This window comes from Dermacentor albipictus, chromosome 1 (assembly GCF_038994185.2).
Source record: "Dermacentor albipictus isolate Rhodes 1998 colony chromosome 1, USDA_Dalb.pri_finalv2, whole genome shotgun sequence".
NCBI classification, from domain to species: Eukaryota; Metazoa; Arthropoda; class Arachnida; order Ixodida; family Ixodidae; genus Dermacentor; species Dermacentor albipictus.
In genome coordinates this window covers 212,190,404-212,214,096 of record NC_091821.1, presented here as the reverse complement: position 1 = coordinate 212,214,096, position 23,693 = coordinate 212,190,404, and the positions used below count along the sequence as shown (strand labels likewise).

Below are 23,693 nucleotides of genomic sequence, written 5' to 3'. Positions count from 1 at the left end.
CGGAACGGCGGAATTGTTGCCGAAACTTTGATCGCAATTTTCAATATAAGCACAGCATAACGCAGAAGGAGTTCATTTGTCACGAGAAGTCATTAAATACTGTTCCCCTCTTGCGCATCTAATATTTCTCCCAATGCGGTAACACTTTTTTCCCCATAGCGTTTTTCTCAGACAGTTGCTCATCGATGTTTGCGGTGAGTTGGCTTGACGCCGGAAAGAACTGTGGTTGACCAACCTTTCATGGACGTGCCGCATCGTTTGAGATTTATACCTTAAGATATCGACAACGTTATAGGCCTCTCGTTTTGAGACTGCGCAGTCTGCGGAAGGTTTTTAAAATCACTTCGGACAGATGGCGAAATTTCGCTCGACCCGCCGTGGTGGCGTAGTGGCTTTGGCGTTGCGCTGCTACGCGCATGGGCGCGGGATCGAATCCCGGCCTCATTTCGATGGGGGCGAAATGCAAAAACCGGGCATTGGATGCGCATTAAAGAACTCCAGGTGTTGGAAATTCATCCGAAGTCCCACACTCCGGGGTGCCGTATAATCATACCCTGGTTTTGGCTCGTAAAACCCCAAATGTTTTTAAGGCGAGAGCCTTAAGTGGCTCATACCTCCGATGGTCTAGAAAACACGGCGTGCGGTATAGAAAGTCAGGTCGTCGTCGTGTTCCACACCTGGCTCCGATGCCGCTCATCATGCAAAAAAAAGGAAAAGTTAATTAAGACAGAATTAATTCATGCACTCGAAACCACGACTTTCAGTGGTGGTCGAATCCTCGAGCTTATGTAAAAGTCGAACCCACGACCTTTGGCGTTTAGGAGAATTTAGGCACTGTTAATTATTGTACAGTTAATTAAGGCACTGCAACCCATGACCTTTGGTGAGAGTCGCACACACTACCTTTGGTGGGAGCTGAACTCACGACCTTTGGTGTTATTAATGCACAGTTATTTAAGGTAGCTTCAATGAAGACACTCGAACCGACGACCTTTGGTAGGAGAAAACGAGTAATAAGAAGTAACAACGGATTCGGATGAGAATGTCAAGTAATCTCTCTTGAGCGCACAGGCTTTCGCCTTCACCCTCTTTGGCGTATACTAAAGTGACTGTCAATTTTTTTCGCTCTCGTATTATTAAGCGTGACAAATAACAATGTTCACTCAACTAATTGAGTAATAGTGACACGTGTACTTGTTTGTGTTTTTCCGGTGACCGCTTTTTACTGGCCAGCAAATGCTAAATGTTATCGCTCAGCACAAGATGCGCCTGCATAATTTGGAACTTATGTGAACGTTATCATTCATTCGATCTGTTGTGTATGTTTTCGCCGCACCATGTATTATCAGATCGCATGAACGACACGAATTGTTTAGTAGTTCCTGAAAACCACGAGGGCGCAAGCGATTGAACTAGCACCTGCGACGAGCGGTACATGATATATAAATGGGCCGACGCGCTTGACTCGCTGGTCAGATTTTCTACGATCGCCGACTCTGTTCGCCGCTATCGTTGTTCTTTGAGTGTAGCCTGTTGTTGTGGGCGCAGGCTCGCCCAATAAAACGCACGTTTCGTCATTCACAGTTTTGTTACTGTTTTTTTTGCCGCCACTATTGCGTGATAATAGCCTCTGACTTTCGAAGTGTCTGAATTGAAAAAAAATTTTTTTAATTACAGTTACATGACTCACCTGCGCTTTTGTGCAGATATGGCCTGTAAATTTCAGTTCCCCTCACCGACTGGTTGAAAGAGTGAAACGCGCTTTGATGCGGGCTATGCCTCTTCTTGTAACAGAGTTATGGGTGCTGTCCCCATAGCTTTTTTTAACATAAAAGGTGCATTTGACAGCCTGTACATGAAGCTATTCTGGTAGCTTTGAAGTCCATAGGCATTAGTGGTCGCGCATGCACCACAGGATATGATAATGATGGTATGTGGTGTTGTATGGCACAAGGGCCAGTCCTGGTACCGCAGGATATCTATCTTATTAGGAGGTTAATTTAGATATTCGTGCACAAAGGGGGTAGAAAATGGCATACCGTGTTTTGTGAGGTTCCGCAACGCTGTGCTTTAAGAAGGTACTTTAACATTCTCCTCATTCGTCTGAAAAAATTCACACCAATATCAGTGCACATCTGCTTGCACGCCGATGGACATTTGTACTTCGTAGCCTGGATGCAACAGGCGAATACTAGGTGCAAGATCGCAGAGAGGAATCAAAGCCATCGAGAAATATCTGCTGTCTCGAGTCAAATTTGTGCCACGCGAGAAGTGTGATGCGTTGATGACATGACACTAGCTAGATGATCCAGGGAAAACACGGGGAATGCGGGAGATGGAAATTCAAGAGGATGAGCAAAACTAGAACAAGGTGAAAGCAGGAGCCAACGTTTCGACAAGTGGTCTTGTCTTCTTAAAGGCCTAGAATAAGGCAAGTCCACTTGACGAAACGTTGGCTGCTGCTCTCACCTTGTTCTCGTTTTGCTCATAGCCAGATGATGTAAGCTGGAAGTATGCGTACGGTCTACGTTGTGAAACGCTGCTTCTTGGAGGCGACTTGACAGCAGCATGACTTGGTCGCCAAAAGTACGAAATTTAAAGGAGAAGGTCGGTTCCGGCGTCGATATCTTCTAGTCGCTTTCGAACAGTTTAAGCGTACTCTCAATGTCGGCTTTCTTCTTTTATACGTTGCGCTTTGTGAAGGGCTGCTTTGGCATTCTCTCCCTACCCTCAAGGCATTTTTTCAAGCTAGCGTCAAGCTCGAAGGCATACAAGACAAGACGCTTAGAATAAGTAACGACTTTGTCAAGAATACCTCAACTGCGGGAACCCTAATATAAAGGAGGCGTCTCTCGTTACAGATTTTCACATGCAGGATTTCCTTTGGGCCAGAGAGCGTAGCCAGAGCATGTAACCATCCACATGTTGCCATTTTCGCTTCAGACATCCGAGGTTTGCTTTCTCTGCAATATTATTGTAGATACATCTCTGGTGTTACATTCATCCTCATTACCAACGTCTTCTTTATTCTTGCTTTCTACACCCTTTCCCCAACACCGAGTAGCAGGTCAGAACATTGATTCAGGCCGACCTCTCAGCTTTTCTCTCGTAATAAATACCTCTCTCTCTCTCTCTGCTGTTCCAACTTGAAAGTTCTCCCCATACGATTCATATGTGGGCTCAAGAAAGCTCATATGACTAAGCTAGCTCTCGCATATGTTGCACTAGAGATCGCCTGGAACACCTACAGTTCTCGCTGTCATTATTGCACTAATGTGTCTGTCATGCCTGCATCATAAGCATCTGGATCGCGTCAACGAATAATGCAATCTCGGCAAAGCTCAGTCACAGAACATCTGACACAGTTACTGAGCTGTCTGGACTGAGGTCAGCCTTCATATATTTTGAAGCAGCCAGCTCGCGAGTGGATGATTTTCATTTATTTCAGGGCAGTTCTGCAATAACTGTGGTCACCACGCCTTCTAGATCAGCTGGTTACTGGTATCAACTGCTTATAAACAAAGGCCTGTAGGTAGAGCCACAGTATTGTGATCCAGTAGTTTCCCACCCGTTGTGGCATAGCCAGCAATGTCAGAGCTGTGTGTGCTATCGGAGCTGCATGCAGTTATCCATACGCACTGACCCTGATGACATATTCGAGAAGAATAGCTGTGGCGCTTGGGGCAGCCACTGCGTGGGCTCCATAATTGTTGCTACTCATACTGTGACATGCGACCCAAACTGGTCTCGGTAAGGGCCATCGTACGTGCCTACATCGCATTGGATCAAATGTCGCTGACGCGAAGCCTTAGTAATAACATTTACTTTTCTAGCACGTCCTTGTGTCCCACATGCGGTGTTGACGCGAAGACTTAGGCCATGTTGCATTTGTCTACTGTTCACAACCTCGAGCGCTCTCTTAAGAAACGATCCTTGAACTGCGGGACGCTCTTGAGCCGCAGCGGCATCCCGCCTCTGCTGTGCTAAGGCGCTTCTAGCTTTCCTGTGCGATATACACCTCAATGAGTTTCTGTGCAATACTTTGACTTTGTGGGCTAGCTTAATTCGCAATTGCGTGTTTTCTTTTTCTTTCTCTCTCTTCAATTTATCCGTCATGTACCACACCTGCCTAGAGTAGCATGTCAAGCCTGTTGCTACTCTGACCTCTGCAGTTATCATTAAATTTTCCCCTTCTGTCTCGCTCTCCTGGAAGATGGCGCTTGGGCTTGCCATTTTTATCGTTTATTCCTATAGACTGCCGGTTCACAAGCCACTGCCTGCGGCAGCTCTCAACTGCTCAAGAAAACGCCCAATCGCCCAAGAAAACTTCATAACTTTCCTAACGCGCGACATACCTTTTATTGCGATATCAATAAGGACACGCCAGGGGCATTTGCGCCGTCGCGGTGGTGCCGCAAATTAAGTGCGAGGAGAACGAACGGCTCACGCGCCGTGTATTAGTGGTCACGTGATACGGTGCGAAGGCAAGTATGCGAGTGTAAGCCGAGAATGAATGGGCGGCTTGATGCTCGCCTTCTTCCAGCGCGCTTAATCGAGGAAGCAGGAACGAACTATAAGCGAGCATTGCGCAACACAAATTAAGCCAGTTGGGTCGGACCAACACTCCATCATATCACGGTAAGCCTTTTCGTGTCTTCCAGTGCCGCGCTAGTCGCGCTCAGCGCACGCGCATCCGAAAAGACAGCGGGTGCGACAGCCGCGCGTGCTGCTGCCGCACTCGCACTTCGCAAAGGCGACAATACATGTGTACGTTACAATATAAAGGACTGAAGTTCCACCAACATATCGGGCGAAAATGTGCACAGAGTGATTGCTGATGATGTGTGGGGTTTTATGGCGCAAGGGACAGAGATGGCCAAAGACTACCGAGAGTGGTTGGCGAGGTACCCAAGTGCGCATCGATTGAAACATATACCGCGAACCAAGCACACTGCGGGCTGGGTCCGCCAAGTAGGGCCACGTGTTTTACAGACTTTGTTAAGGAGAAAAAACGAAGGGGATGGTTTCACAAAGAGTTGGCTTGCGAAGATTTGCTGCGTCTAATGCTGCCTCTTAGTTTATATCCTTCCACCATGAGCCAAATGCTGGAGGTCCCTAATAAAACCCGCAATGTCCCACGGCCTGGCTAGAGGAGAGAGCGCGTCCCCTCTAGCCCGGCCGTGGCTGCGCCCGCGCTGCCGAGCCTGCGCGCGCCGTTTGTTGGATGTCATCTGCAGACGATGACAGGCTGAAGGGCGAGCATGCAAGTGCGAGCCGATATGTCTGGTGGCATGATATGTCATGTCATGATATGATATGATATGATATGATATGACATGATATGTCATATTTCGCCCGATATGTCATGCCTCCATGGCTCGTGACTTCATGCGCGCTGTCTTCCCGCACGCCTAGTGTTGGAGTTCGCGTTATCTGAGTTTTGTAAACGTAGTACAGTTGAGATAGGGAAACGTTCGCATTGGTAAATGCACGCGCACTTCAGCTGCCGGTGCGCATTGCGCCACCGTTGTGAGAACGATTTCTCGCGGTCATAGATTGAGATCTGTTGATGGTCGTCCGTGCGTGCGCGACACCATTTTTTTTTCATTACTATACGAATGTTTAGAATCATTTACGATCTATACAATTTGCAGCCAACATAACTACGAACCTTACTCCGTGTAACTGTCTAATATTTTGCTATCGCTATCAATACTTAATGCTTCAGGCAAAACTGCGACGTCTTACAGCGAATCTGTATATGCTTAGCCGATTCGTCCGCCCGTCTGTCGCCTGTACGCTGAAAACTCCGGCACAACCCCGCATGCGCATGCACAAAAAAAAAAGAGGCGCGCGATTGGCTGCGCCAGCAGTGACATCGTTGCTCTCCGTCGCAGCCGAGCGTGCGCGCAGCAGTTTCTCTTCTGGCTCCGAAATGGGTCGGCCACGCGTCATATGCACTCCTGAGGAGCAGGCATCGTTCGATGAGCAGCGCGGCCAGAAGAACTGGGAACGAGCTCGTCTACGCCGTTCCGATGCTGCAACCCGTGCACAAGAACAGGCTCGTGGAACTGAGCGCAAGCAGCAGATATACGTACCGAGGATCCGGCAGCATGTCAACCCGTCGTTTAATGTAGCATCGGGATTAACCGAGTGATAAACACCGTGGCCGCACGTTTCAGCTTCACTGGTTGACCATCTGTACGGAGTGCTTGGGCGGTATTTTTTTTTAATGCAAACCATCCCTTGGCTCGACGTGTGACCCCGCCGTCATCAGAAAGCCGTGACAGAGAGGTATGGCAGAAAAGCGGCACACAAATTACGCCATCTTCAGCCGCTCGCTCTCCTTTCGCGTTTTAGGGGACCCGCAGACGCCGTCGCCGGATCCCATGGATGACGTCGACGAATAAGATGCAACGCGCTTCAGGTGCCCCTCGGATGACGACTACGACAGCACCCCGGAGTATGAGGCGGAGTTCGCCTACAAGCCCGATGAAGAAATGTAGTGTTAACGCCCTGGTGGCGGTCGAAAAAGTACTGTCATCGCTCGGCAAAGCGGTGTCATCGTGCTGAAAAGTGGTGCCATTGGGGTAAAGCATTCAACGAAATGTGCGGGAAAAATTACTTTAATGAGGACTTCGCAAATAACACTCAGCTGAGAGATCGCATTATGACAGGTTTGTCGTCTTCCGTTGTTGTGACCTCGTAAGCAGCAACCTTACGCTCGGAAACGTAATGCATCAACATTAAACTCGGCAACATCTCGCTACAACACTAAATTCGGCGACTTAACTCTGCGACAAGTAATGCTCTCGCATTTACATCTAATAGGAATTGCTAATGTCCCTTTGTAGCGTTTTTTTATATTCTCATTTTTGTTTAGTGACACCGATGGACTTTAGTTTCTTTTATTAAGCATATTGACAAGAACCCACCGTGGTTACGTATAAGGCTATGGCATTGCGCTGCTGAGCTCGAAGACGCGGATGCAATCCCGGCCACGACTGCCGCATTTCGAAGGGGACAAAATGCAAAAACGTTCCTGAACTTAGATTTAGGTTGACGTTAAAGAAACCCAGGAGGTCAAAATTATTCTGGAGACCTTCACTACGGCGTGCCCCTCGTAAAATTGCGGTTTAGCATGTGAAACGCCTAAATTAAATAATGTTGACATGAAGTTACGAAGAAATAGGAGACAGAGAAATTAAAGGAAGAGAGGGGAGGGCTACCGGAAAGATGCCCAGTTTGTCGCCCTACTCTGAGAAAAGAGGACAACAAAATGAAAAAGAAAAGCGCGCGCGAGAGAGAAAGTCAACACTGCGCGCGCACACAGGGCTCCACGACTCACTACGTACAATGCTCAGGCGGAAGCTTTAGCTCGGAGCCAGCTCCCATTTCCCCATTCGTATATATGTGAAGCGCACAAATGCTCTCATGCAACAACCGTTGCGCTAAATTGAATGAGATATTTTGCATTTGAGAATTCTAGTGACTCTATAGGAAGCAGAATGTTTATTCAAGGCCTGGAACGTCAAAAATTTTCTCAAAATTAATAAATCAGGAAATTGAAGCACGAAATTTACAAATCCGTAACTCTGTACACGAAAAAAGAAAGAAAGCTAGTTGAGTTCTGTAAACTGCATCTGTCAGAGCATCCTAAAGCAGACGAACCTAATATATAAATTTACAGCTTACGCGAAATTGTTACGATGTTTACGAAGATGTTGCGAAAGTCCTTTCTCACGTTAGTGATATATCTATATCAATTTTATACGGTGGTCTAGATGTCCTAATCAGGGTAGTTTACGGAAATGTGCTATCATTATTTATTGCTCTGGTACAAAGTTCAAAACCTTGCATTTGAGCTTTCTTTTTCTTTCAATTTTGCAATCTTCAACAATTTTTTGTTAAAAAATCACGGCCCAACTAAGAAATGCGTTTGTTACAGTCACTAGATTTTAATTTTTTTTCTTTCAAATGCAGCACACATCATAATTGGCGCAGTGGTTGCCGATAAAGACGAGTTGTTTGCTACCATCTATTTAGATGGGAGCGCCCGAGCTAAATCTTCCTCACATTTCACAAATGTTAGTACTGCTCGTGCTGCTTTCTGCGGTAATGAACGGTGCTGTCATTTTGCAAGGATCTTCGTTGCTGAGAATGTTGTTGAGTAGACGTGCAGAGGAGGTTCTCGATCGACGTTTAAACCAAATTCTCATACAAGCACGTCACATATCCCAATGAAGCACGAATTAACCTCTATGAAGGCCACATCCTGCCGTAAGCGACAGAGAAATTTTGCGCCAGAGCGATCAAGAAACTTCATGGTAGCAGCTGCTTCTGCATTCTCGGTCATCCCGCGTCAGAAGTTGAACGAAATTCATTGGCCGTGATGAACGACGTTCTCAAAATACGCAAAATGAATGCACGCATATGTCAGGCTGCTTTATATGCTCGCTTGTTTCTTTGCTGGAAAATCTGGCCCACTTACATCAATGATAATTTATAAAAAAAAGGTTTTTTTATTAGTATGTTATTCAAATAAAAGCTATGCGATGTCTTCGGGTCACTGTTTTGTTCACGCAACGGGTTAGCGGTGTTTACGCTAGTGTCCCGCCCCCCTCCCTCCTCGCCCCAAATTTGTTCTATCTCCTCCGTTGGTCTTCTTTTGTCTATTTTAATCGCCTTCGTCTTCATCGTTGTCGTTGTTGGGGTTGGGGTTGTTGCTGCTGATGCGGCCGCCTGCCACGGGCCCCTGCACGGCATATTGATGCACCTTTTCTAAGGTTCATCAATACAGAGGTACATCAATGCAGAGCGTTATAGCGACGAGCAACAAACTACATCGAGTTAATTACAGTTTAAACTATGTATGCCTGACACTTTTATTTTACGTGCAAAATATATGTTTGTCCAGCAGCTCCCAGGAGATTGATTGATTGATTGATTGATTGATTGATTGATTGATTGATTGATTGATTGATTGATTGATTGATTGATTGATTGATTGATTGATTGATTGATTGATTGATTGATTGATTGATTGACGGACGGACGGACAAGTGCTTTAGAGTTCCTCTGGGCCACCATAAAGCAACACCTATTCTCAGATGACAGAGTGAATTATATTCATATCGACTAAGACCGGGTGAAAGCTTTAATTTGATACATGGGCTCATTTCGGGAGTAGGCGCCCTTACTTATCTCTGGAGAATTTCTTTTCTTTAACGTGGTATACGGGCAAGAAAGCTAAAGTCCCGCGCTGCGTCTGTTTAGGACAGCCAAATCCAGTGTTTTCGTCTTCTCAATATGCTGCGCGGGCAGCTTTGTCGGCACTTTAATTGCCGATGATTTCGCATTGTCCCGATATCCACTGAAGCATTATGTTGGGGCCTCTGTCCAAAGCGTGAAGGCAATACCTTTTATACCTAGTGCCAGCTGCTAACCTTGGCTGCAGCGCAAAGCTGACGGTAGATTATAGAGCTCCCTTCGAATCGCAAAATTTGGCCCAGTGAGGTGGCGATTGTGGAATAACATTAGAGACTGCGCAACGGAGAGTGACAAGTTCAGACCCTGCCCCACGAGTTACAACTCCCAGGAGTTGTTCAGGTGGCACTGCATCTCAATTTTTCAGGACAACCGGGGGCTTCTGAAAAATATGTGGGAAATGTAAGCCTATTGAGCAGTTGGCTGAGCATAAAAGCTGTTCGCAGTGTCACTGGAGTTAGGGAGTATTCTCTAATATTTGATGTAAATAAGAATTACATACCAACACACGGCCCACCATTGCTGCTGAATAACACAAAGATAAAACAAGGCAAAACAAAAGCATTTGCGCGATCAAAATGCAGGGAATATGATCATGTGTTTAACGAACTTATGGGCCCTGAGCCCTGAAACCTTAAGAAATAACATGAAACAATAGCTGGGAATTCCTCTCAGAACAGTAAGGTTTAATTAACGTTCTGAAAGAATGTATTCTTTTACAGAATCCGACAAAAGAAGGAATGAATGAGAGTCTTGATAATTACATATCCAACTTTACCGCACTTTGCGATATCACGTTCAATAATGTGAACCATCGCCGGTGTTATGATTCGATCAGGAGAGTCGCGAGGTGTGAGCTAACCAAGCCTGTAGTCCCATCCACGCATCTTAGAATTGTGACATAAAAACCAACTCAAAACAGTTCGACTTGTATGCACAGGTCAGAAATAAACGAATAAAAAAGTGCAGAGGGGGGGGGGGGGGAGGGGGTTCATCCTACATCATTCCTACCTACACATTCCTATAGCAAGAACATCTCTCTATCCTCTGAAGTGAAAAAGATGCAATGGTTGACAGAAGCTGGTATATTTATATTTACGAAAACATCGGCGTAAACACTTGGAAAGGACTTGCGCATACCAAATTATTTCGAATGTATTATCGTAACCTTCACCTTCATCATGGTGACTTTTATTGTTAATCACATTGCAACCAGAACCCATTCATGTGGTTGCGCGCTTATGTTTCGCAGAGGTCTTCAGGAATAGCGTGACTTGATAGCATCAAGGCTGGCATTTGGTTGTCCGGCCTAGCGAGAAGGATATTGCGCGGAGCAAAAGAAAGGTCCGCAGATGAAATGCAGAGCTCGCACATATGCCGTTCGTTCCTCTGCGGTCTTTCAAATATCGGGGAGCGCGTTCCCTGCGCGTAGCGCGAACATCACAGAACAAACTGCAAATGGCTGGAGGACAGAGGCGCCTCGTTGTTACCAAGCTCGCAGAGAGCGCGGAGATACATGGCCACTCCGATGGGCAATAAAGGGGCAGGTTTCAAAATTTTCTCGCCGCGTATACGGGCCGTCAAGAATGCCGGGAGCTTTCGCTGAGCGCTACGCTGAGAGCATGCCCGCGCGCGTCGCGAACAGGCGCCGTTAAACGCTCGTTTCGAAGCTCGGGGCTTTCATCGGCCAGGATAACAGCGTGCGGGGAGGATGGCGAAGAGGGGAGGGGGGTCACACTGTACAAGTGAGCTCTCTCTCTCTCTGCAAAAGTGAGTCCGTGCTCGCGAAAAGTAAAAGAAAGAAGCAGCGAACGAAAGAAGAAGAAGAAAGATAGAATTAGAATTGCTTGAGGTGAAATGGAGTCGGACTTTGGAGGCGCGCGTGGCAGGCAACACCCGATTCAGCCGCGCCTGAAGGGCTTCTGGGTCGGCGGCGCCTTTCCCGCCCCCTCGGAGCCAGCGAGGCGCGCGAGCGTCGTGCGTGTAGGTGTACGCAGCGAGCGAGGGCTTGCGCGGCTGAGCGCACCGCGTGCCATTGAGCAGGAAGGGCTGACAATTTTCCCCGCACGCCGTATGCAAACACCCTTGAGCCAACGCGTCCAAAAAGCAGCCCCGCTCGGCGCCGAAAACGCCTGAGACGCAGAGGAGCAAGAGAGCGGCCGTTCCTCCCCAAAAGCGGCGCGCCTGGTATGCCGTCGTGGATCGGCGCTCCCTCGCTCGCTCGCACGCACATACGCACGCACGCACGCGTGCGCACACGCACCTCTGCAGCAACGGTAGACGACTGAGCAGTAAATGGGCGGGAGAAAAGGAGAGAGCAAAAAGAAGCGGGGCCGAGCGGCCGGGAGCGGCGCGGTGGCGACCGCCAGTCGTTTGCTGGATGGGCCGGGTGATGGGTGCGACGCCCAGGCGCATTTGCTCGCGAACACACCCACTCGCGCTGCCAGCTAAATGGACTGGATTATCGTTTCTGGCCAGAAGTTTCGATCCACTTTGCGCTGCCTCCGTCCTTCTTGTCGGGGCACGGTTTGTTCGTGGTTCATTTTTCAGGGCTACCTCTCCAGCCAGACCATGGAACTCGCTCGCTGCGAGTACATGTTCAGTATACTCACTCGTGTTATTCGTTTCCTGTTCTTTTGTTGCTCGTAGAAACGAGGAATACGGGTTTGATTTACCTCCGGAATAGAATGATCACATTGACAGCGGCGAGGGACCCCCATCAGGCATATAGTATGACATGTTCAATCGCCTACGAACGAACGCAACCGTTTTATTTCGTCTCTTGACCCCGATATCACCAGAGTAAAGAATCTGTCAAGATTTCGTGGCGACATATTCACCCAGAAAAGGCGCCAGTAAATCATTTAATCAGTTGCTGCGGTAATCACAACCCTAAAATAAGCTATTACTTATGTAGTGATAACAAAGAATTAGTAAACAGGCTTGAGCTTTAACACTCTTTCGCTGGCATTGCGTGCCTTGTGTCTTCTCTGATCATCTCCTAATACTATTGTGCCTTCGCTAGTCGAATAGGGGACGTCGTAGAGATATTCAATTCAAAGCTTTACATATCCTTTTGGAGGAAATCTTAACCGTGAAATTTATGACAGGGAGCAAAATACCTTTCGCTTTTTATGCATATGCAGGTAAAAGCACGCTTCACCCTTGCGTGCAGCGTGAGCAAACTCGATTACCCCCTTGCTACAAGGTGAAGCCGGAACCTGGGTGACCTGCATGGAAAAACATGCAAATGTCATCACTGGTCTATTATGATGTGTGTACCCAGGTTTTATAATGACAACTACAACCTTGGGCACGATTTCGCATACATGACTTATAAACGAATCTCCGCCCTTCCAGTCCTGCCTCCCGTATGCTATACGTTAGACAATATCACGCTTATAGTGCTGACACTGTTCTATCCAGATCATTTGCCATTCTTTTACGGATTCAGTCCACGCAATGAAAAAATATTTGTCAGTTCAACTACTTGACCATGCCACTGCCATCGAACTAGACGCCATGCGCACAGCCTGTGTTTTTTGTTTTTTTTTTTTAGAGTGCAGCTCTTAGGCGCCCGTTCCTGCGACGAACGTCGGCGTCGGTGTAACTGAACCAACGAGCACAGCGAGGAATGAAAGAGCGAACGCTGAACGTAGCGGAGGATGAAAGACGCGAGGAAGAAAGCGGAGGAGGAGGCGGCAGTGGAACCATGAGGCGGAAAGCGGAGGAGCAGTGTATGCCGAAAGCGTAAGTGTAGCGCTGCGACGATGGCTACGAGATGGCGCCAGAGTTTCACGCGTCGTCTGGGAGTTGCGTCTGCGGCAGCTGCTGTGAATCGCGCCCACGCGTCAGTCGCGCGCTGACTCTCGCGATCTCCTGATTAGCGAGGCAGTCGCGCCATACTCCGCTCCGTTTGCAACGTGCCGTACGAGACAGATTGTCCGCACCAGCCAATATATCGCGAAATGAAAACACGTATAAAGCTGCACTCAAATTTCTTATTAGGGATTATTGTAATCATCGGTGAATTTTTTTAGAGCGCAGCTCTTAAGTGCCCGATATACTCCAGCGTTTTAAGCGCACCGCACCACCTCTGCTGAAGGTATACCTACGTCGCGTGGGCGTCGGTGAGCTGGGCAAAGGTTGAACACTCCATACTACAAGAGCCGCTAACTGCGCCGACGTTTCGCGTTGCTATACAACCGCGTCGTGCATGCGCGGCTTTGACAGCAGCCTGCCATTGGGTCATTCTTCCTGCTACGCGCGAGGAACTTAATTGGGCGCCCGTTCCTGCGGCGAGCGTCGGCGTCGGTGACGGCGGCGGTGAGCACAGCGAAAGATGAAAGAGCGACCGCGGAGCGGGAGATGAAAGCCGCGAACGGCGTAGACCAATAAGAGCGGCCCCTTCAATGAGGTGCGCGGGAAACTGGTGTTATGCGATCCCGCTCGACGTACTCGTATGCGTACTCGTATTTGAACTCAGCCGGACCGCTCGTTTCGTACTATCGTCTGCTCGCGTCAGCTCTCGCTCGCGCTTGTTCGGTTTGCTTGGTTTGGTCTCGTTCGCGCTTGTTTATATTGTCATGGTTTGTGATTATCTAAGAGCGCAGCTCTTAGGCGCCCGTTCTTGCGGCGAGCCTCGGCGGCATCGGCGGCCTACCCGAGCGAACGCGGAGAGGAGAGCAAGCGGAGAGGAGAGTGCGGCTACGATGGCTAAGAGATGGCGCCAGAGTGGTTAGCGTGGTTTGGTATAGACCTTTTCGTGGGCGCGCGTATAGACCTTTTCGAAAGGGCGCGCGGCGAGCCTTTCCTCTGGCTTGTGAGATCCGGCGCGGCGCTGCTTGAAAATATTGCTGTCGCGTGCTGCGGAACGAGTTGGAGATGTTTTAGATCGTATACATTGTGTAATTTACACAATTTCCGGTCATATAAGGTCGTCAGAGAAGCCTTTCAGTGCATCGGTAACTACAGTACGCGGAAATATCTATTGGGGGCGCAAACATGTGACGTGCATTATAAGCCGCGGTGTGTGTATGTGTTGTGAACTATTTTGCGTATATCGGTTTTAATTCAACGCAGAGAACCGGTTTCTCTGCATTACCAGCATGAAATGGTAAATCTGCACACTATCTGATCGCTTTTCATTGAAGTTAAAACCTAAGAGCGCATGCTCGTGTACGGCCAGCCTAAGGCAACCACGAAACATCTGAGCGGCAGGCGCTATAAAATATTTGTGATACATCGGCATCGTTCTCACGCATTTCAAGTCTACTGGGCTTGAAATCACTATATGTCTAAACTAGCCTCCTGCGTGAGGCCGATGGCGCTGGTCAACACAGCGAGCGATCATTGCGGTTGGTGAACCAGCGTGATACATATATAGCTATGTGCTTCGGTATTGCCTTTTTGCACTGTAAAGCCATACTATATGAGAAGAATCGCATAAAAAGAATGCGATGGCTATTTATGAGGTCAAAATTTCCGTAATACGTGTGAGTGCGTCGTATAGAACGGAACGAACACAACAACGAAAAAAAAAATTCGGTTATCATCCTCTTTCTCGAAAAAGAAGGAGAAAACGGGCCTAACGCAGCAATACGACCTCGCATAGTCACGCTGCACAATGTTTATAGATCTATGAACATTGATGCCGTATGCTTGGACCATGCGCTATATAGAACAAAGATATCTGTAATCCAACAGCTCCCTCTGCTTAGGACGCTCGCTCAGTTCGTAAACGGTCGCTTTGCTGGACAAGCTTAATTCCCACTGTCAGGTATGCTGTTATTACTAAACAAAACTATCTTATTTATGGGTGGAAGCCTCATCCACCGAACCAAGTAGTCACGCAATGTAATCTGCAACTAACAGTAGCACAGCTCCTATTGTAGCAGAACGGTACCCACGCTTTTACGATCACCGCGTATATTTTGATGCTCCTAAACCGCCGCTTAGAACTAGAGGATACTACTGAAATAAGGTCATATTAGTGAATGGAACATTAAAAAATACACAATTGAACTCCGAGGCTGATTTTCGGCTCAAATATGCGTGAACACATCGCGCTGTGTGCTCCGACCGCCTCAACGCCAGCAGAAAGTCCGGTCATACCGACTTAAACCAATCAGTACGTCTCACAGAAGCATTTTCCAAGTACAAGACGCACGTAATACTAAATAGACCGCACCAGCACGAAAGCAAACGCCAGAAACTACCGCCGAGCGTATACCTGCCATGCAAAACGGAGCGCTCGCCCAAGCAAGCTTGCCGATTGCCCATAGATGGCGCCACTGCGTAGCAATATAGTGGCGCCCATGAAAGAACGGTCTATCATGCCGATTGCCCATAGATGGTGCCACTGCGTAGCAATATGGTGGCGCCCATGAAAGAACGGTCTATGTTTGTCGGAGGTGGCTGGTGTGAATCACGTCCACGTGTCCCACACGCTGGCTCTCGCGATCTCCAGATTAGAAAGGCAGGCGCAGCACATTTCGCTCTGTTTGCAACGTGCCGCACGAAATAGATGGTCCACGCCAGCCAATATTTCGCGAAAGGACAACACGTATACAGCTTGCCTTAGGGAGTATCGCAATCGTCGGTGAATTTTTTAATGTACATTGCTCGATCTTTGCAACAACGTCATCGACTCGCCGTGCCCCTGCAATCAATGAAGTCACTGCTCACCCTGAAGCAGCTCGTCAGCGTCGTAAGGTGCCGAGCCTGGGTTGCACAACAGATTTGTGTTACTGGGGATGTCCGCGCACTTTGCAGGCAATGTACAAAACAATGCCAGCCACTCGCAGCACGTCCTTTGATCTAATCTCAATGCTATTTATTGTAACATGCGCGGTGGCGAAGGGACGGGTCCAGTCGGTTTAGACTTGTGCGCTGGACTCCCTCGACTCGAGACAGCAGTACTTTGCCGAGTGTGGCTTGGTGTCGCTTTCACAAGATCTTTTGCCTTCCGAGTCGGTATGGACGAAAGCGCGGCTTGCAGTCACTGCGGCGGCGAGGAGACTATAGAACACGCACTTTGCCACTGTCCTGGATACAGCGCGCACCGGTTGTCACTAGCGGCCGCGTGGCACACCTTGACGACAGGCAACTTTCAGAAAAGACGGTCTTGGAATTCCGGCATGAACTGCCGTCTTACCGAAAGTCGGTCAAGACTTTGTTGACCTTTTTACGTGTCAGTGGCCTATTAGAAAGACTATAATGTTCCCATCGCATCCCCTTCTTTCTTTTTTTTCACGGTTTTATTTTTGTCACCGCTCTTCTTTCTGTCTTTACTTCCCCTTTCCCTTCCCCTAGTGCAGGGTAGCAAACCGGAGGCTGTAGCTCCGATTAACCTCCCTGCCTTTCTTTCATTTGTATCTCTCTCTCTCTCTCTGTCTGTCTCTCCCTCTCTCTCTCTGTCAAGCGGTGGCTGTCTCGTGCGCTGAAGCGTGGCTCTCGCTTCGCTCTTTCTAGAGTGACACGAAACGTCAATACGGACTCCTTCACAGGTCTAAAAAAAAAAAAAGTTCAGCGCCATTCCACTCTGTGAAGGTGGATGGCCAGCGAAGCTGTGTATGTGGACCCCTTAATGGCGAACTGTCCATTGTAGTGCGTCAAACGCCATAGGCACATAAATGAAAAAGGAGGCGGGACTATTCGGTCCTACATGATGTACATCCTCGGAAGACGATGAGGCACCGGGGGATATGCATACCCAAGTATAGTCCCAAAACGCGGCACGACACCGTTTACTAACGAATCCACGCACGTAGAAAAGAGGCGCTCCTCACCGCACTCCGAGGGCGCACACTGCTTCCCCGTAGCCAATGCGATCGTGCGTTGGTCGACGTGTCGCGGTGCAGTAATGGTTGTAAGGTTACTCGAAAACCACAAGCGATCACACACAACACAGGCCACACAAAATTGGTTTCCCACAAACTCCCTCTGAAACCTGGACGTAGTTCCGGTGAAACGTTCCAAGTTTGCGCGACATAGACGGTTCGCATTTCTTTCCGCCTAGCGGTCCTGGCGGGCAACACGCTTACGGGACCGCCACCACAGGCGAGCGAAAGGAGATACGCAAGCGCTTGGAACGCCGACAAAGAGAGGTCAGTGCGAGCGTAGACATGGCCGACGCGGGTCAAAGCGTAGTATCTGTTCTTATCAGCTTACTATATGATATGGGTTGTATTTCCACTAAGATATTAAACTTATTTTCGCAAGTTGGCAGTGCGCGTAAAGCCTGCTTCACGTATACGCCGCGGGTCGGCCCCGCATTGCACTATCTTCGGGATCAGCCCACGTATGGGCAGAAATTTTTTATCTACACGGCTCGATAGACGCACGCAACTTTTTCAAGAACCTAGCCATATACAGCTTCACTGTAAAAAAAAAATGTAATGACGTGTTTACGGTGGAACTAAGCATTCATGTCCTCACTGTACAATATTTATGGCGGTCTGCATCAATGCCGTCCAGGAGTGATTATTTTTGTGCTGGTTGGTTCGTTGCACCAATTGAAGTCTATAGTCCTGTCGTCTTTCTTGTACGTATTAGAAAAATTAAGTGAGAAAAATTAAATTCTGGGGTTTTACGTGCAACAACCACGACATGGTTAGGAGTCATGCTGTAGTGGGGAACTCCGGGTTAATTTTGACCGCCTGGAGTTCTTTAACGCACACCCAATTATACGGTACAGCGGCCATTTCGCATTTCGCCCCCATCCAAATGTGGGCGCCGCGGCCGGGATCTGATCCCGCGATCTTGGGCTTAGCAGCGCAACGCCAAAGTCACTGCGCCACTACGGCGGGTCAAAATTAGGTATAACGACTCGCCAGTCCAGCGGGTAGCCTTAAAAAGATATTAAATTCCCTTTCGGCATTTATTTCCTTTCTTTTATTTCTTCTTTCCAGCAGCAGTTCATTTGACCAGCCAGCAGGCGCTGGCTGGTCGCACGGACTGCTGCTGAATGTTCCAGCGTTTTGCTTCTTCCGAGGCCATCGACTCGAGTAGCGGGCGTTGTCAGCTCCACGGGAAGCCCCGGGGAACACGTGTTGCGCGCAGAAGGCGCGTCTGTATGTACCTACTAACGAAAACATAACATGCTCCGTTTTCCTGAATACCTTCGAATGTGTTTACTTGTTTGCAGCCCTTGTGCGTTTAATTTTAGAATATTTGCGTGTCAGCTTACGTATTATTTGTCAAATGGGGCTTCCAGTTCCCATCTGCAGTTTACATTAATGCCAGGCCTTCTATCTGAACTTTTGCTGTTACCAGGATGCATCACAAGCACAACTTGGTAGAAACATTGCAATCTAACCCACAGTGAATTCAGAGCGGGAAAACGTAACGACCCTATAAGAATTCTCTTCCAATTCGAAATTTGTCAGCGGTTCGACCGGCGCCATACTATTATGACTAGGGTTCAGCGCTACCGATTTAAACCAAAGAGGAAAATGAAAACTACGCCATTTTTTATGTGGTTGGTTTCAACAGAATAGAGTCAGGAGATGTAAATTTATCAGAAAGCTAAGACAGCGATCGGCGCCCTGCTGCGAGCCTATACATTCTCTCCGATGCAAGGAACCTGGCGAAGTCAAAGACACGCACCAGCCCTGCCGCCCAAGCAATCTTTACGTTTTTAACGTGATAGCTTTCTTCAGCATTTTCTCCCAGTTAGATGCTGTTGTATGTAACTCTCTGGCAGTCAAGTATAGGGGCGAGGGGTGGGGGGAGGATGGCCTTGGCCCGGGCCCTTGCTTTATTCGCGCTGTGGCCCCTGCGTGGATGAACTAATTGCCCACTGATGGAAGCGCTCGGGGTAGTATCTAGCGTTTTCTCTTTCTGCATATTCGTTGTTCGAGCTCTGTACTCGCGTGGCATTACAAGTAAAGTCTGACTCTATTTGTGTTCGAATATCAAATGTGCTCACTCTTAATTCCTTGATAGTCACTCTTTTGCTAGACTGCTTCTCGAAAACTTAGTTACTCTGTATTTTGAATGTAACTGTAACTTAAACGAGCAGGATCTATAATAATAACGTTTCAATGTCAACAAAATAAGGAACCGGATATTGGCCGAAAGAATAAAAGCTTGTAAGCTTCAACGCAAAACGTTATCCACTGCAAAAAGCCGGTGAAAGTTCATCTAGAAAAATATATTTGCCGAAAAAAAAGTACGCCAAGTATTAAAAAAATAAAACCCGAGAACACTAAATCCTAGTCATTAGTATCGGCCTAGCGTGAGCGGTCTATAATAAGGAAGGAGTGGAACGGTGCAAAAGCAAACCTTATGCAGGGGGATAACTTTTAATCTTCACGAAAATATTAAAAATCGCCTGTTGCAGATAACAGAATTCTAGTCCTTGAAAATTATTAATCATAGAGGCGGACATTACTTAGACGAGAAATCGAAACACCTATTCCTATAATTACCTGCTTAATTAATTACTTTACCACACATATAGGGATTTCCGTATTGTACCCAGTGGGTTTACAAGGCGTATCTAACTATAATGAATTTCAAGAATCAGACCAGTTTGGAGATACGCGCCATAAAGCTCAGTGCAAAAAGCCACTGTTGTTCCATATATTTTTTAACAAAAAGCTCTTTTATGCATAGAAGCACAAAAGTAACTCGAACGCCTATGTATTTCGTCCCACACTTAGGGATATAATATCTGAAAAACTGCTGTTTTCCCTGAAATTTATTTCAAGTGGATAGGTCTTACAAGTTCACCGGCTACAATTCGCGAAGTGCAATATATGTGCCATAAAGCAATTAATTAAGAAGTTAATTAATGTATTTTCATTAACTAGTTGAACACGTGTTTCGATTTCTCGTGCTAGTAATGTCCACTTCTTCGAATAATCCAGCTCAAGGGCAATGATTACGCTATCTCCCATAGGCTATTTTTAGAACTTCCGTAAAACTAAAAAGTGATCACCCCGTATTATACCTGCTCATCATTCTCTAAATTTTACCCGTAAGGTCAGTTGTGTTTTTTTTATGATGTTCTTAAGGCTGTGACTCTCGCCGCTGGTACATTTCGAAGAAAAAAACAACTGCGATCATCAAAAATTTCGGTGATTATGTGACAAACTACGACTGTTTCGTTGCTGGAGGTGAATCCAATGTGCGAATCCGTATGGCCAATAACATGAACGGGCGAGCGTGCGAATTATTTACTGGAGAGATTGCGTTGTGCTAGTGTGCTAGAACGAAATAGGGCAATTAAAAGCGAAACGAACAAAGCTCCGCTCAACGCACTGTCGCACGAAGAGAGGTTCTCCGTCCAAAAAAGAACGAATGCGCGATGTCCGTTGTACACACGGCCTCAGCAATCATCCACTGCCGCTCAGTCCAGCACGAGGTCGCAAGGAAAGCGCTGTTTGCATGCATCAAAAGCAAGTTTTCCTCATTCCCCGGGGCGTCTATGCCGCCCTTCCTTCCGCCTCCGTTTATTTCTTCGCCCTCACCGCAAGTTGGTGCCCGAAGACGAGAGCTTAGTTACTCCGGCAGGCATGGCCGATATAATACAGCGCAGCGGCGCGTGAAGGAAAATGCGACACATGAAGTAAATAAAATAATAATAAAGGAGCGCAGGGGCTTCTTTCGTGCGCGTGTTCGTGCGTGTGAAAGCTCCTTTGGAATCAGCGCCTCCCACGACGCCAGCCGGAGGCCTCATCGGCCTGCCTAAGACCTGATTTCCCCGAGGACAGTGGAAGAATCGCGCGAGACAGTGGCGAAACTCGCGGCCCATTTGTGTGCGCTTATACTTGGCCGCGCGCTGTGCACGGCGAGCAGCGCATTTCGCCAAATCCATTCAGCGGGTCCCACTGAACCCTCTCTGCTTGGCACCCAGGGGCGGCCGCGGCTCAACGCGTACGCTCGCGTTCCCTAATCAAAGGCGACGCGTCTACAGACACACGCAGCCAGGCTGAGGTTCGCAGATCTACGGACACACACACGCAGGCTCCACGTGGGATTTTTGATGTCGTCACGGATTCTGAGGCCCGTCGTTGTATCTGTTAGAGCTGGCGAGAGGAGTGTCTCCCCGGAAGAATGAAGCGCGTGTAAGGGGTCTTTATGCGGAGCTTTCTATCCGTATTAAGTAATAACTCTGTCACTAAGTCGGGGATAAGATGTACCACATAGTTCTACGCGCACAAGCATAAGCAATCGTGTGAAGGATAAACCACGGCGCAGAGTTTTGTTTCTGCGACGTGTAGTGAAAAGAAGCACGGTTGTTTCTGAAACTATACGGCACGGGCCTGTTTTGCTGTCTTGCTCTTGCGCGTCTGGCGGCGGCGTGTCTCTGCTTTGTTACCAACTGAACCCCTGTTTTTGAAATAAGTTAATTATGCTGCACAGCACGCCGCCTTGTCTTCTAGCATTTCAATGAAGCACCCCCTCAACCCCCCCTCCCCCTCTACCGGGTGCCGCAACCGCTTTCTCGTTAAATCTCTAACAATTTTTTGGGTCTGCAGTGTCATGAGGGCTTCGTGGTATGGGCTACATTTACGAGACAATGTGATCGCGTGGGTTTTTTTGAAGGCATGTCCACGTATGTCTCGACCACCTGTACACTCATGCTGATCCTTTATATTCCGCGGGGCTGAAGGAATGGATGAAGGGCTGTTGGTTTACTGCTTCCCGATTTTCGCGATCTAGCATAACCTGCGTGACCACGCGATAATGGCCCTCTATGTCACATCCAACTGGACTAACTTCTTTCAACGTACCACAGCTATAGATGGTTCTGTCCGCAGCCTCGGATTAGCTCCCTCACCAGAACATAAATTTGCCTTCCTGGTGCAATATTGGACCACCCCCTCCCAAATGACTCATTCTATTAACCAATGGCCCTCAGTCCCCAGCATCTGCGGAGCACCTGACCAAGGCAGCGGTCAGACCTGTAACGCAGCAGAGGGTGCTAAGAATCTCTGGACCCGGACAGGCGGCCAATGGAAATTGACCCTTGCAACATTTAACACCCAAACCCTCTCGAGTGAAGCTAACCTAGCAGGAGTCTTTGGGGAACTATCAGGCATAGTTTGGGATATCACTGGCTTTAGTGAGGTTAGAAGAACTATTGAGGCTTATACAGTGCTGACTAATGGCCACGTCCCCTCCTATAGAGAACTACCAGATAAAGAAGTAGTTTGGAGTAGTATTCGTAATCCATAAGGACATAGCGGGCAGCACTGGCGAATTCTACAGCATTAATGAGAGGATTGCAGTAGCCGTAATAAAGCTGAGTCGGAGGCATAGAATAAAGGTAGCAGGAACCTACGCTCCAATCTCAACCTCCAACCCTCCAACCAAGAAATAGAACAGTTTTATGAAGATGTTGAATTAGCGATGCGAAAAGTGCAAACTTAGTATACTGCAGTCATGGGTGACTTCAATGCAAAAGTGGCAAAAAAAGCAGGCTGATGAACAAGCAATTGGAAACTACGGCGTGGATCCTAGGAACACTCGAGGAAAGATGGTCGTAGAATTCGCGGAAAGGAATAAGCTGCGAATAATTAACACTATTTCAGGAAGCGTTGGAACAAAAACCGGACCTGAAAAAGCCCTAATGGTGAAATGAGAAATGAAATTGATTTCATACTTTCTACTGATCGCAGCATAGTGCAGGATGTAGAAGTGTTAGGTAGGGTAAAGGTGCAGTGATTATAGGTTAGTGAGTGCTAGGAATCACCTCAATTTGAAAAGAGAAAGAGTAAAATTGTCAAGAAGAAACAGGCCAACCTAGATGCAGTAAGGGTAAAGGCAGGCCAATTCAAGTTGGCACTTGCAAATAAATATGCAGCCTCAGAGTAGAGAGATGAAGGCGACATAGAGGCAATGAATGAACCCGTAACTAGGCTGGCTTTAGAAGCAGCGTTTGAAGTGGGATGTATAGCACCAAGACAACCAGTACGTAAGCTCTCCCAAGTAACAAAGGACCTAATAAAGAAACGACAAAGAATGAAAGTGTCCAACTCAAGAGATCAGATAGAATTCGCTGAACTATCAAAACTAACCAACAACGAGAAAATAAGGGATATTCAAAATTATAACGTGAGAAAGTCTGAGGAAGCAGTAATAAATGGACGCAGCCTGAAATCAGTCAGAATGAAACTTGGCATCGGACAAACCAAGATGTATGCACTCCAAGTAGGGTAATATCATCAGCAATCTCGAAGATATAGTAAAAGCAGAGGAAGAATTCTATACTAGCATGTACAGTACCCAGAGGAGTCAGGATACCTCCGTGAGAAACAATAATGAATAGGTTACAGACAGGGGCGTAGCCAGGGGGGGGGCTTATGGGGCTTCAGCCCCCCCCGAAATTTTTTCGTGCTGACCATGCACCGCCGACCAAAGCGACCCCCGGCGCCGGAAATCACTCTGGATTTTGTCTAGAATGTCTTTTTGAC

The 23,693-nt window shown here is 47.7% G+C and overlaps 2 protein-coding genes and 1 pseudogene across 4 annotated transcripts in view; 2 read left to right on the top strand and 1 right to left on the bottom strand.

The window, feature by feature from the left end:
- LOC135915994 (protein O-mannosyl-transferase Tmtc3-like) overlaps nucleotides 1-23,693 on the bottom strand; it is a 953,411-nt gene that overhangs the window by 844,561 nt on the left and 85,157 nt on the right. The gene's annotated exons all lie outside the window — the stretch shown is intronic.
- The window catches only part of LOC135915992 (lysosomal protective protein-like), a 268,663-nt gene that overhangs the window by 179,030 nt on the left and 65,940 nt on the right, over nucleotides 1-23,693 (top strand). The window lies entirely within an intron of this gene.
- LOC135916005 (U2 spliceosomal RNA) lies at nucleotides 17,394-17,574 on the top strand (annotated as a pseudogene).